We start from the raw sequence: 11888 nt of genomic DNA on the forward strand, positions 1-11888 counted from the left end.
TTTTTGAATATTTTCTCCCATTTTGTGGGTTGTCTGTTTACGCCCAATAGTTTCTTTCGCTGTGCAGAAACTCTTTAGTTTAATTAGGTTGAGAGGGAGGAGATTTGTAAAGTCTAAGCTCTCACTGTAGACTCTGATTGAGGGTCTGAAGAAGCAGGATCAGTCCTGTGCCAACTGTTGTTTCTTGTCACTCAAGAGGGAGTTGTTATGGCATTTTCCAGCTGCAGCATGACCTTGGGAGAAAATCGCATTATCTGTGATCATTGCAACTCACTTTATCTGAGCCTATTTTCCAAGCTGGATTAACAGCTGAGTTGCTTTTACTTCTTTCAGTTCAAACTTCTTTTTACTCTTTAAGTCCTGCACAGTTTTAACTGTTTCAGTTAATTGGATTTAGTCAAATATTAAATATTCCCTTTTAAATCGTGTTAAAGCTAAATATCCATACCTCCCTCTGCCACTGATCATGAACTACACACAGGATCAAAGGCCCTGCATATCCTAATTAGGCCATATGCAGAATAAATGTAGGTGGTTCATTAAAACCATTGGAACTAATAAAATTCAGACTAAAATCAGAGGTGACTTATTCTCCGCAAAAGTGGAACATCTACCTGCTGCAGCATGACCAGCTTCTCATGACTGATTTTCTCTAATAAGGCCCTAAAGCATTCACTAAGAGAAGTACTTATGTGCTCTTTATCTCTCATATCTTAAAAAAGAAACTAGAAAATCACTTAGAAGTTGGGCATATTAGAAGCCCAACTATTATAGCTGATTAAAAAAACAACTCTACTTCAGTGGTTCTCCAATGTTAACCTGCTTCTGAAACACCTACAGAGGTTGCTACAACCCAGAGTGCTACATTCCACCCATAGAGATTCTGATTCATTAGGTCTGGAGTGGGGCTCAAGAATCTGCACTATGAAGAAGTTCCCAGATAATGCTGATGATGCTCTTGCAAGCACCACACTCTGAGAATCACTTCTCTAACTCAGATCCTCCTCTGTACTTCTACCTTCCACACTTTTGCACTTTCTGTTTTTCGTGCTTGAAATGCCCTCGCTGCTGTCCACTTGACTGCTTGCTTGCTTTAATTTAAATCACACATGACACATCCTTCCTTGGCCATTGTATTAGTTATTTATTGCTGCATAACAAAAGGCCCCAGGGAAGGACCTCCAGAATGGTAGTGTGAGGTATGCAGGAAAACCACTCCTTGAGAAACATCTATTTATCTGGTCAAAATTAGCAAACACAAACATTTAAAATCTCTGGAGATTGAGCAAAAAGTTTATGATAAATTGAGAAGGATTAATTCTATAAAATCTGTGGAAACTCAGTAAGAACAGTGGAAGCTGACGGTATTCAAGCTAGGGACTGTATCCATCTCCCTACAGCCCTGTTTCCTGGGAGAGCTGTCCCAGTGGGCCCAGCAATCAAGTGGCAGTTCACATAATCCTAGCTCCCTGGGTAGGAAGAGCTCTTCAAGGAGGTTTTGGTAGATAGTGAACTTTGGCAGATCACATTTTTTAAAAATCGTGCTGCAGAAGGCCTGTCTCAAGTGGGTGGTGGTCGCTGGGTGGCACCTACTTCTTTACCCTCAATTCCCACTGTGTAGACAGGATTCTGGCAAGGCAGCTATTGAAAAGAGTAACCTCATTTCCAACTGAGCTCTCTAATGTGGCAGAGCTGCTCTGGTGGGCTCAGCAGATGAATGGCAACTGCTTTCACTCCCAGATTCCCAGGGCTGGAGATCTAGTGTGAGCAGATTTGGAACAACCTTTGAATTCCAGCACATCTCATTCTCCAGGACTCTGTGCAGCAGAAGATCTATACTGAGGAATAGCAACAGCGTGGGCACTAGTTTTCAGCATTCTCTCAGCAACCCCTGACACATATCTCCTTCTCCATAGGGAGGACCCAGATGGAACAGGCAGAGTTCTCCACCCCTCTCTCTAGCTCCTGCTTTATAACATATATCACACAGAGGGAAATCAGAGAAAACCTCAAAGACAGGCAACATCTTGCTTTTTCTAAAGGGACTTACTTCAATTGGATCAGACTATGAAGCAATTTACATTCCAGGGTGTTGTCAAAAACAGCAATCACATAGTCAGTTTAATGAGATCCACCAGAAACTTGATGAGAAGATCAGGAAACGAGACAGTAAAACATATTACATTTGAAAGCACAGTAATCCCCAGTGGACAGAAAGACTATATTGCATGCCCAAGCTGGCATCACCTGAGGAATTACATCAGACTCTGTAGATTGTGGAAAAACTGGACTTCACTGAACTAGTCCAGCCAAGTTGCCAAAGAAGTAAGCAAGAACAATTCGGGTTGGGGGAGAGATCAATATCCAGAGTGGCTACAATGTAACATCTAAACTGTCCCATTTTCAACAAAAATTATAAGAAATGCAAAGAAAGAGAAAAACGTGACACACACACAGGAGGAAAGAAAACAGGAAATAAAAACTGTCTTTGAGAAGGTCCAGATGCTGGAACTGGCAGATAAAGAACTTCAAAACAACTATTATAGATATGTTCAAAGATATAAAGGAAAGCATGCTTAAAGATTAAAGGAAGGTATGAGAGGCCAATGTCTCACTAAATAGAAAATATCACCCAGGTGTGGTGGGTCATGTCTGTAATCCCAGCACTTTGGGAGGCTGAGGTGGGCAGATCACAAGGTCAAGAGATCAAGACCATCCTGGCCAACATGGTGAAACCCCATCTCTATTAAAAATACAAAAATTAGCTGGGCATGGTGGTGTACGCCTGTAGTCCCAGATACTAGGGAGTCTGAGGCAGGATAATTGCTTGAACCTGGGAGGTGAAGGTTGCAGTGAGCCGAGATTGTGCCACTGCACTCCAGCCTGGCAACAGAGCAAGACTCTGCCTAATATATATATATGCCAATATAAATCATTTCTTGAAACCCAAATAGAAATTCTGGAGTTCAAAAATACAATAACTGAAATGAAAAAATCATCGGAGGGGCTCAACAATAGATTTACGCCGACAGAAAATAGAATCAGTGCACTTTAAGACTGATTGATATAAATTATGTGATTTGGTGAATAAAGGCAATAAAATCATGACAAAAAATAAAAAGACTAAAAGAAATATGGGAGACTATTAAACACATCGACATATGTGAAATGGAAGTACCAAAAGCGGGGCGGAAAGGAGGGGAAAAAAATTTCACAAAAATATTTCCAAAAATTTCCAAAATTTAATGGAAAGCATTAACCTATACAGCTAAGCAGCTCAATGAACTCCAAGTAAGATAAAGTCAAGGATCTCTATCAACACTGTTAATCATAGTCACAATGTTAAAATACAAAGACAAAGAAGAAAATCTTGAAATTAGCAAGAAAAGGCCGGGCGCGGTGGCTCAAGCCTGTAATCCCAGCACTTTGGGAGGCCGAGACAGGCGGATCACGAGGTCAGGAGATCGAGACCATCCTGGCCAACATGGTGAAACCCCGTCTCTACTAAAAAAAATACAAAAACTAGCTGGGCGAGGTGGCGGGCGCCTGTAGTCCCAGCTCCTCGGGAGGCTGAGGCAGGAGAATGGCATAAACCCAGCAGGCGGAGCTTGCAGTGAGCTGAGATCTGGCCACTGCACTCCAGTCTGGGAGACAGAGCGAGACTCCGCCTCAAAAACAAAAACAAAAAACAAAAAAAAAGAAATTAGCAAGAAAAATAAATGAATCATCACATACAAAGAAAACCCAAGATTGTCAACTGATTTATTGTCAGAAACAATGAAGGCAGGAGGCAATGGGATGGCATAGTCGAAGAGCTGAAAGAAAAATCATGTCTAAGGGAACTACAAAACACTGCTGAAAGAAATCATCAATGACACCAACAAATGGAAACACATCCCATGCTCATGGATGGGTAGAATCAATATTGTGAAGGTGACCATACTGTCAAAAGCAATCTACAGACTGAATACAATTTCCATCAAAATACCATCATCGTTCGTCACAGAACTGGAAAAAACAACTCTAAAATTCATGTGGAAACAAAAAAGAGAGCCTGCCATAGCCAAAGCAAGACTAAGCAAAAAGAACAAATCTGGAGGTAGCACATTATCTGACTTCAAACTATACCACAAAGCTATAGTTACCAAAACAGCATGGTACTGGTATAAAAATAGGCATGTAGACTGATGGAACAGAATAGAGAACCCAGAAATAAAGCCAAATATGTACAGCCAACTGATATTTGACAAAGCAAACAAAAACATAAAATGAGGAAAAGACACCCCATTCAACAAATGGTACTGGGATAATTTGCAAGCCACATGTAGAAGAATAAAACTGGATCCTTAATTCTCATTTTATACAAAAATAAGCTCAAGATGGATCAAAGAATTAAACCTGAGACCTGAAACCATAAAAAGTCTAGATGATAACATTGTAAAACCTATTCTAGACATTGGCTTAGGCAAAGAGTTCATGACCAAGAATCCAAAAGCAAATGCAACAAAAAAATAAATAAATAGATGGGGTCTAATTAAACTAAAAAGCTTCTGCATGGCAAAATAAATAATCAGCAGAATAAACAGACAACCCACAGAGTGGGGAAAATATTCACACACTATGCATCCAACAAAAGACTAATATCTAGAATCTACAAGAAACTCAAACAGATCAGCAAGAAAAAAAAACAAATAATCCCATCAAAAAGTGGGCAATAGACAATTCTCAAAGGAAGATATATATATGGCCAACAACCATATGAAAAAATGCCCAACATCACCAATTACCAGGGAAATGTGAATTAAAACATTTTTAATTAGATAAAATGAGATATCACCTTGCTCCTGCAAAAATGGCCATAACTTAAAAATCAAAAAACAATAGATATTGACATGGATGTGGTGAAAAGGGAACACTTTTACACTGCTGGTCGGAATGTAAACTACAACCACCGTGGAAAACAGTATGGAGATTCCTTAAAGAACTAAAAGTGGAACTACCATGTGACCCAGCAATCCCACTATTGGGCATCTATCTAAAGGAAAATAAGCCATTATTATAGGAAAAAGACATTTACACACACATGTTTATAGCAGCACTAATTTGCCATTGTAAAAATATGAAACAGCCTAAACGCCCATCAATAAATGAGTGGATAACGAAATGTGGTGTATATACATACCATGGAATACTACTCAGCCATAAAAGGAAACAAAATAATGGCATTCACAGCAACCTGAACGGAGCTGGAGATCATTATTCTAAGAGAGAAGTATCTCAGAAATGAAAAACTAAATATTGTATGCTTTCACTTGTAAGTGGGAGCTAAGCTATGAGGATGCAAAGGCATAAGAATGATATAATGGACTTTGCAGACTTGAGGGGAAGAATGGGAGTGGGGTGAGGGATAAAAGATTACACATTGGGTATAGCGTATACTGCTCAGATGACAGGTGCACCAATATCTTAGAAATCACCACTAAAGAACTTATCCATGTAACTAAAATAACAATAATGATGATGATGATGATGATGATGATGATGTCAGCAAGGAATCCTATGTCTAGAAAAACTATTTTTCAAACACAGATATAAAATAGGCAGAGCACAGAGGATTTTTAGGGCAGTGAAACGATTCTGGATGCTATTACGATTGTGAATAGATGTCATTATACATTTATCGAAACCCATAGAATGTACAACACCAAGAGTGAACTGTAATGCAAACTATGGACTTTGGGTGATAATGATGTGTTAATGTAGGTTCACCAGTTGTAACAAATGTACCACTCTGGTGCAGAATGTCAATAGTGAGGGAAGTTGTGCATTTGGGGACACAGGAGTATATGAGAACTATCTCTAATGTCCATTCAATTTTGCTGTGAACGTAGAAAATAACGTTTATTAATTTTTTAAATGGAGGTAAAATAAAGACATTTAGAATGTAATGTAATGTAAATTAATGTAATTAATTAATTAATGTAAATTAATCTAATGTAATGTAATGTAATATAAATAAACAAAAACTAGAGAATTTCTTTTGATCAGACCCATCTTACAAGATACATTGATATGGTTTGGATTTGTGTCCCTGCCCAAATTTAATGACAAATTGCAATCCCAAATGTTGGAGGTGGGGCCTGGTGGGAGGTAATTGAATCATGGGGGTGGTTTCTCATGAATGGTTTAGCACCATCCCCTCGGTGCTCTTCCAGGGAGAGTGCATGAGTTCTTATGAGACCTGGTTGTTTAAAAGTGTGTAGCACCTTCCCACCTTCTCTTGCTCCTGCTCCTGCTATGTAAGATGTATCTGTTCCCCCCTTCCCCTTTTGCCATCATTGTAAGTTTCCTGAGGCCTTCCCAGCAGTTGAGCAGATACCTGCCCAGCATCATACTTCCTATACAACTTGTGGAACACAAGCCAATTAAATATCTTTATCAATTACCCAGTCTCAGTATTTCTTTATAGCAATGCAAGAACAGACGAATACAGACATTACGGCACATTCTTCAGGCTGAAAGCAAGGGAAATAGACTGAAATTCAAACTCAGACTGAAAAACAGGGTACTGTTAAAGGTAACTATGTAGGTAGTTACAAAATAGAGTATGTTAGAATAGTTCTTCTCCTTTATTCTTTTAACTTATTTAAAAACAATTACATCAAATAATATTATATGATAGTATCAACAAGCCTATAGCATATAGAAACATGATATATTTAACAATAATAGCACAAAGGAGATTAATGGGAACAAAGCTGTATTATTGTAAGGAATGACATTAGGTGCTAACCGGAATCCACAGGAAGAAATTAAGAGAATAAGAAATGGTAAATAAGAAGTTAGATATAATGAGCTCCATATACACATTCTCATTCTCCTTTCTATTCCTTTCTATTTAGTTTTTTAAAAGGCATTAAATTACACAGGGAAATCACTGTAAAAATGTATGGCTGAGTCTAATACATAGATTCAGTATGTCTAAAAATAATAGTACAAAAGGGAAAAAGAAGAAATAGAAATACACAGAAGCAAATTTTCTAAATGTTACTGAAATAAAGTTGCCAGAAATCTGAGGTAGGGCTGTTAAGATATATATTGTAAACACTTACCTAGAGACACTTACCTAGAGTGATCACAAAGAAAACAACTAAAATCACTAAAGGAATTAAAATGGTTACTATAAAATATTCTCTTGGCTGGGCATGGTGGCTCACACCTGTAATCCCAACACTTCGGGAGGTCAAGGCAGGTGGATCGTTTGAGTTCAGGAGTTCGGGAGGGACCAGCCTGCCCAACATGGCAAAACCCCATCTCTACTAAAATTACAAAAATTAGCTGGGCACGGTGGTGCATGCCTGTAACCCAACTACTCGGGAGGCTGAGGCAGGAGAATCATTTGAATCCAGGAGGCAAAGGTTGCAGTGAGCCAAGATCGTGCCACTGCATTCCACCCCACCCCGGGCAACAGAGCAAGACTATGTCTCAAAAAAAAAATTATATATGTATATAAACACATATCCTCTTAATTCAAAAGAAAGCAATAAAGGGAGACCAGAAAAACTGAAAAGACATTAGACGTATAGAATCAAAAAGCAAAATGGCAGAGGTAAATCTAACCATATTAATAATGATATTCAATTCAGATAGATTAAATAATTTCATCCAACAGAGATTGTCAAATAGTATTTTTAAAAATTCAACTATATGCTAGCTATAGGAGACACACACTAGACTCAAAGATACACATAGTTTAAAAGTCAGAGGTTAGAAAAGGGTATATCATGCAAACAGCCACTAGAAGAGAGCTGGGATGATTACACTAATTATCAGACAAAACAGACTTTAAGAAAAAAATTATTACCAGAGAAAAAGTGGCTGTTTTATAATGAAAAGTGTTAATCCATCAGGAAGGTATAGCAAATGTAAAGATATATGCATCTAACACCACAGTTCCAAAATACATGAAGCAAAAACGGACAAAATTGAAGGGATAAACAGACATTTCAACAGCAATAGAAATTTTAATATTCCACTTTCAATAATGAATAAAGCAACTAAGCAGAATATCAACAAGGACATAGAAGACTTGAGTAACACTATAAACAAAGTAGACATAAAAGAGATCCATAGACTTTCCACCCTCTAACAGTAAATCACATTCTTCATAAGCACACATGGAACAGTCTCCAGGGTAGACCATATGTTAGTTCAAAAAACAAGTCTCAGTAACTTTAAAGGAATTTCTATTATACAAGGTATGTTTTCTGACCATAATGGAATTAAACTAAAAAATCATAATAGAAGGACATTTTAGAAATTCACAAATATGTAAAAACTAAACAGCATACTCCTAAGTAACTGATGATTCAAAGAAGAAATCTGAATAGACATATAATGAATAAAGAGATTGGATTAATAAATTCAAAATTTGACCAGGTGCACTGGCTCATGCCTGTAATCCCAGCACTTTAGGAGGCCGAGGCAGGTGGATCACGAGGTCAGGAGTTTGAGACCATCCTGGCCAACATGGTGAAACCCCACCTCTACTAAAAATACAAAAAACATTAGCTGGGTGTGGTGGCACGTGACTGTAATCTCAGTTACTCGGTAGGCTGAGGCAGGAAAATCACTCAAACCAGGGAGTCAGAGGTTGCAGTGAGCCGAGATCACGCCACTGCACTCCAGCATGGTGATTGAGCGAGACTCAGTCTCAAAGTAAAATAAATCTAAAACTTCCCCCCAAAAAAAAAAAAAAACCCACAAGTCCAGATGGCTTCACTGGGGAATTCTATCAAACATCTAAATAAGAATAAAAGTCATTCACAGACTCTTCCAAAAAATATAAGAAGAGAGAACACCTCCTAATTCATTCTATGACACCACTACTAGCCCAAAACCCAAACCAGACAAAGATATCACAAGAAAACTGCAGACTAATATCCTTCATGATTACAGATTTTTAAAATTTCCATAAGATGCTAGAAAACCAAATCCAGTTCTATCTAAATAAGATTATATACCATGATCAATGAGTTTTATCCCTGGAATGCAACATTGGTTTACCATCACAAAATCAATCAATATCAGCCATCCTACTAATAAAGGACAAAAGTCACATGATCAACTTCATCAATGCAGGAAAATAACATTTAACAAAATCCAATACCCTCCTATGATTAAAAACTATCAGCAATATAAGCAATTGAAAGAAATTTCCTCAAAAATATAAATCTACAAAAAACTCACAGCTATGCATCTGGGAAATAATGAATTACTTCTATTTAAAGTGAGGAACAACACAATAATATCTGTCCTCAACATTTCTATTCCACATCGAGGTGGAGGATCTAGCCAGGGCAAGTGAGCAAGAAAAAGAGATAAAAAACCATCCATTTTTCTTGTTCCAGAACAAGACGGCATAGAATCACACTTTCTCCCCTCTAAATACTACTAGATGCCCTGGAAATTATAACAGGCAAGGCTAAAAGGATTCTGAATGCTGGAAAAAACAAGGTAGAGTAGCTAGGAACCACATGACTTGAGAAGTGACACCATGGAGATGTCCCTAGGTTTTATTATTATTTATCATTTACTTCTGGACTGGACACTGGAGAAACCTACCCAGAACTGTACATAGGCATAAACATAAATTCTGAGAAAAGCCTTAACTCTGCCCAAAGGATCAGGAAATAAGATGTCTAACAAAGACCTAGTGAGAAGACTCCATCCTCATTCTATAACCAGGACACTGGTAAGCTGATCAAGCCACCAACAGCAGTAGCAAAGTCCTTGGCCATACAGTCACATCTACACCACCAGAATACTGGTGGGGAGCTCAATCCTTCAAGGAGATATTGCAATCCTAAATGCGTATACATCAAAAAACAGAGCTTCAAAATATATAAAGCAAAAACTGAGAGCTCAAAGAAAACAGACAAATCCATGATTATAGTTGGGAAATTTAACACCCACTCAGAAATTGATAGAATTACTTGATAGAAAATCAGTAAGAATATAGGGAAACTGAGGACGACAGCAAGTGAGAGAAGCAGGGTTAGTAGAGGGAGCACTATGTCTGTGGAAGTCTCTGGGGCAGCCTCTGTGGAGAAGCAGAAGGAAATGGAAGATACAGTGAATAGTCCAGAGAAAACTGAAGAAGCAAAATTAAAAGCAAGATATCCTCATCTGGGACAAATGCCTGCAGGTTCAGATTTCTTAAGGAAACGATTGCAGAAAGGGCAAAAATATTTTGATTCTGGGGATTACAACATGGCTAAAGCAAAGATGAAGAACAAGCAACTTCCTACTGCAGCTCTGGAGAAGACAGAGGTCACTGGTGACCACATTCCCACTCCAGAGGACCTTCCTCAATGGAAACCATCCCTTGTTGCTAGCAAGCTGGCTGACTGAAAGACTGAACTGCATGAATCTGCTAATTCCCATTACTGCATGAATCTGCTAATTTCCATTTCTCCTTAATATGTTACTTATCTACTTTTTATTTCCTTTCATTCACTCAGTCATTTGAGACTGACAGCTTTGCAGGTAGCAGTAGTGTGTGCTGCCATTGTGGAATACACATGTGTAGAGTTTTTGATTAGTTTAACAATGCAGTGGTGAAGAGGACGTGTTAGAGCAACATAAGTAAGTCATCTACTTGAAAATAATTGCATATATTACCCAACTCCTAGTGTAGTACTGGTTCTAACAAGTAACAAGCAAGTTTTAAATTTTTAATGTTTTAGCTTTCATTACTTCATCTTAATTATAGCTTTGTATGTTACTGTTATTTAATATAATCTCTATCATATTGATTTATTCTATATTTTGGATTTTGTAAAACAGAAGTTTAAGATCACAAGTTAGAAGAAAGGTCACATATTTCAAACACAACTAGATGGGGCTCCAAAAGATTTCTCTCTGTGCTTGAACTTGAATGGCCTTAAACCTGTTTCGGCTTTAACAGTAGAATTTTACTTGGGCAATATTTGCCCATTCTGGTGTAACTTATGTGACCCTAGTGCTTAACAGCTGCCGTTGAAGCTAATATTCTTCTTCAGTTCTGTAAAGCTAAAATACCTTTTGTTGTTGAAGATGTGAACAAACTATGCATGTGCATTGACTGTTGAATTCACTTTTGTGTCACTTTTGTAAATACAACAGTTTTGCACAAAAAAATTTTAAAAAAGAATATAGGGAAACTGAAAAACATCATCAATAGAATCTAATTGATGTTTATAGAACATGCCATTCAACAGTAGCAGGGTGTGAAACACATATTTCTCAAATGTTCATGAAATATTCACCAAGACTGACCATATTTTGAGTCATAAAACAAACCTGAACAAATTTAAAAGACATGAAATCATACAGAATAAATTATCTGACTATAATGGAATTAAACTAGAAATAAATAATAGAAAAACATATACAAAAATTTTCAAACACTTGAAAATTAAACAACATACTTCTTAATAGTCCAAAGATCAAAGACAAAATTTCAAAGAAAATAAAAAAGTATATAGAGGCAAGGCATGTTAGCTCACTCCTGTAATTCGAGCATCCGTGGAGGTCGAAGCAGGAGGACTGATTGAGCCCAGGAGTTCAAGAACAGCTTAGGCAACAAAGTGAGACCTCGTCTCTATAAAAAAATCAAAAAAATAGCAGGAAGTGGTGGTATGGGCCTGTGGTCCCAGCTACATGTGGGGCTGAGGCAGAAGGATCACTTGAGCTCAGGAGGTTAAGGCTGCAGTGAGCCAAGGTCACACTACTGCACTCCAGCCTGGGTGGCAGAGCAAGATCCTGTCTCAAAAAATAAACACAAAACTAAAAATTTTAAAAGTACATAGAACTGAGTGAAAATGAAAACACAATATATCAAAATT

General features: G+C 37.7%; 1 pseudogene across 1 annotated transcript; it reads left to right on the plus strand.

The window, feature by feature from the left end:
• The first annotated feature begins 10038 nt into the window (after nucleotides 1-10038).
• LOC105522217 lies at nucleotides 10039-10413 on the plus strand (annotated as a pseudogene). The gene has a single exon (XR_001003407.1). The product of XR_001003407.1 is annotated as a cAMP-regulated phosphoprotein 19 pseudogene (transcript).
• Nucleotides 10414-11888: the final 1475 nt, after the last annotated feature.

Source organism: Colobus angolensis, unplaced genomic scaffold (assembly GCF_000951035.1).
Source record: "Colobus angolensis palliatus isolate OR3802 unplaced genomic scaffold, Cang.pa_1.0 Scaffold42, whole genome shotgun sequence".
NCBI lineage: Eukaryota > Metazoa > Chordata > Mammalia > Primates > Cercopithecidae > Colobus > Colobus angolensis.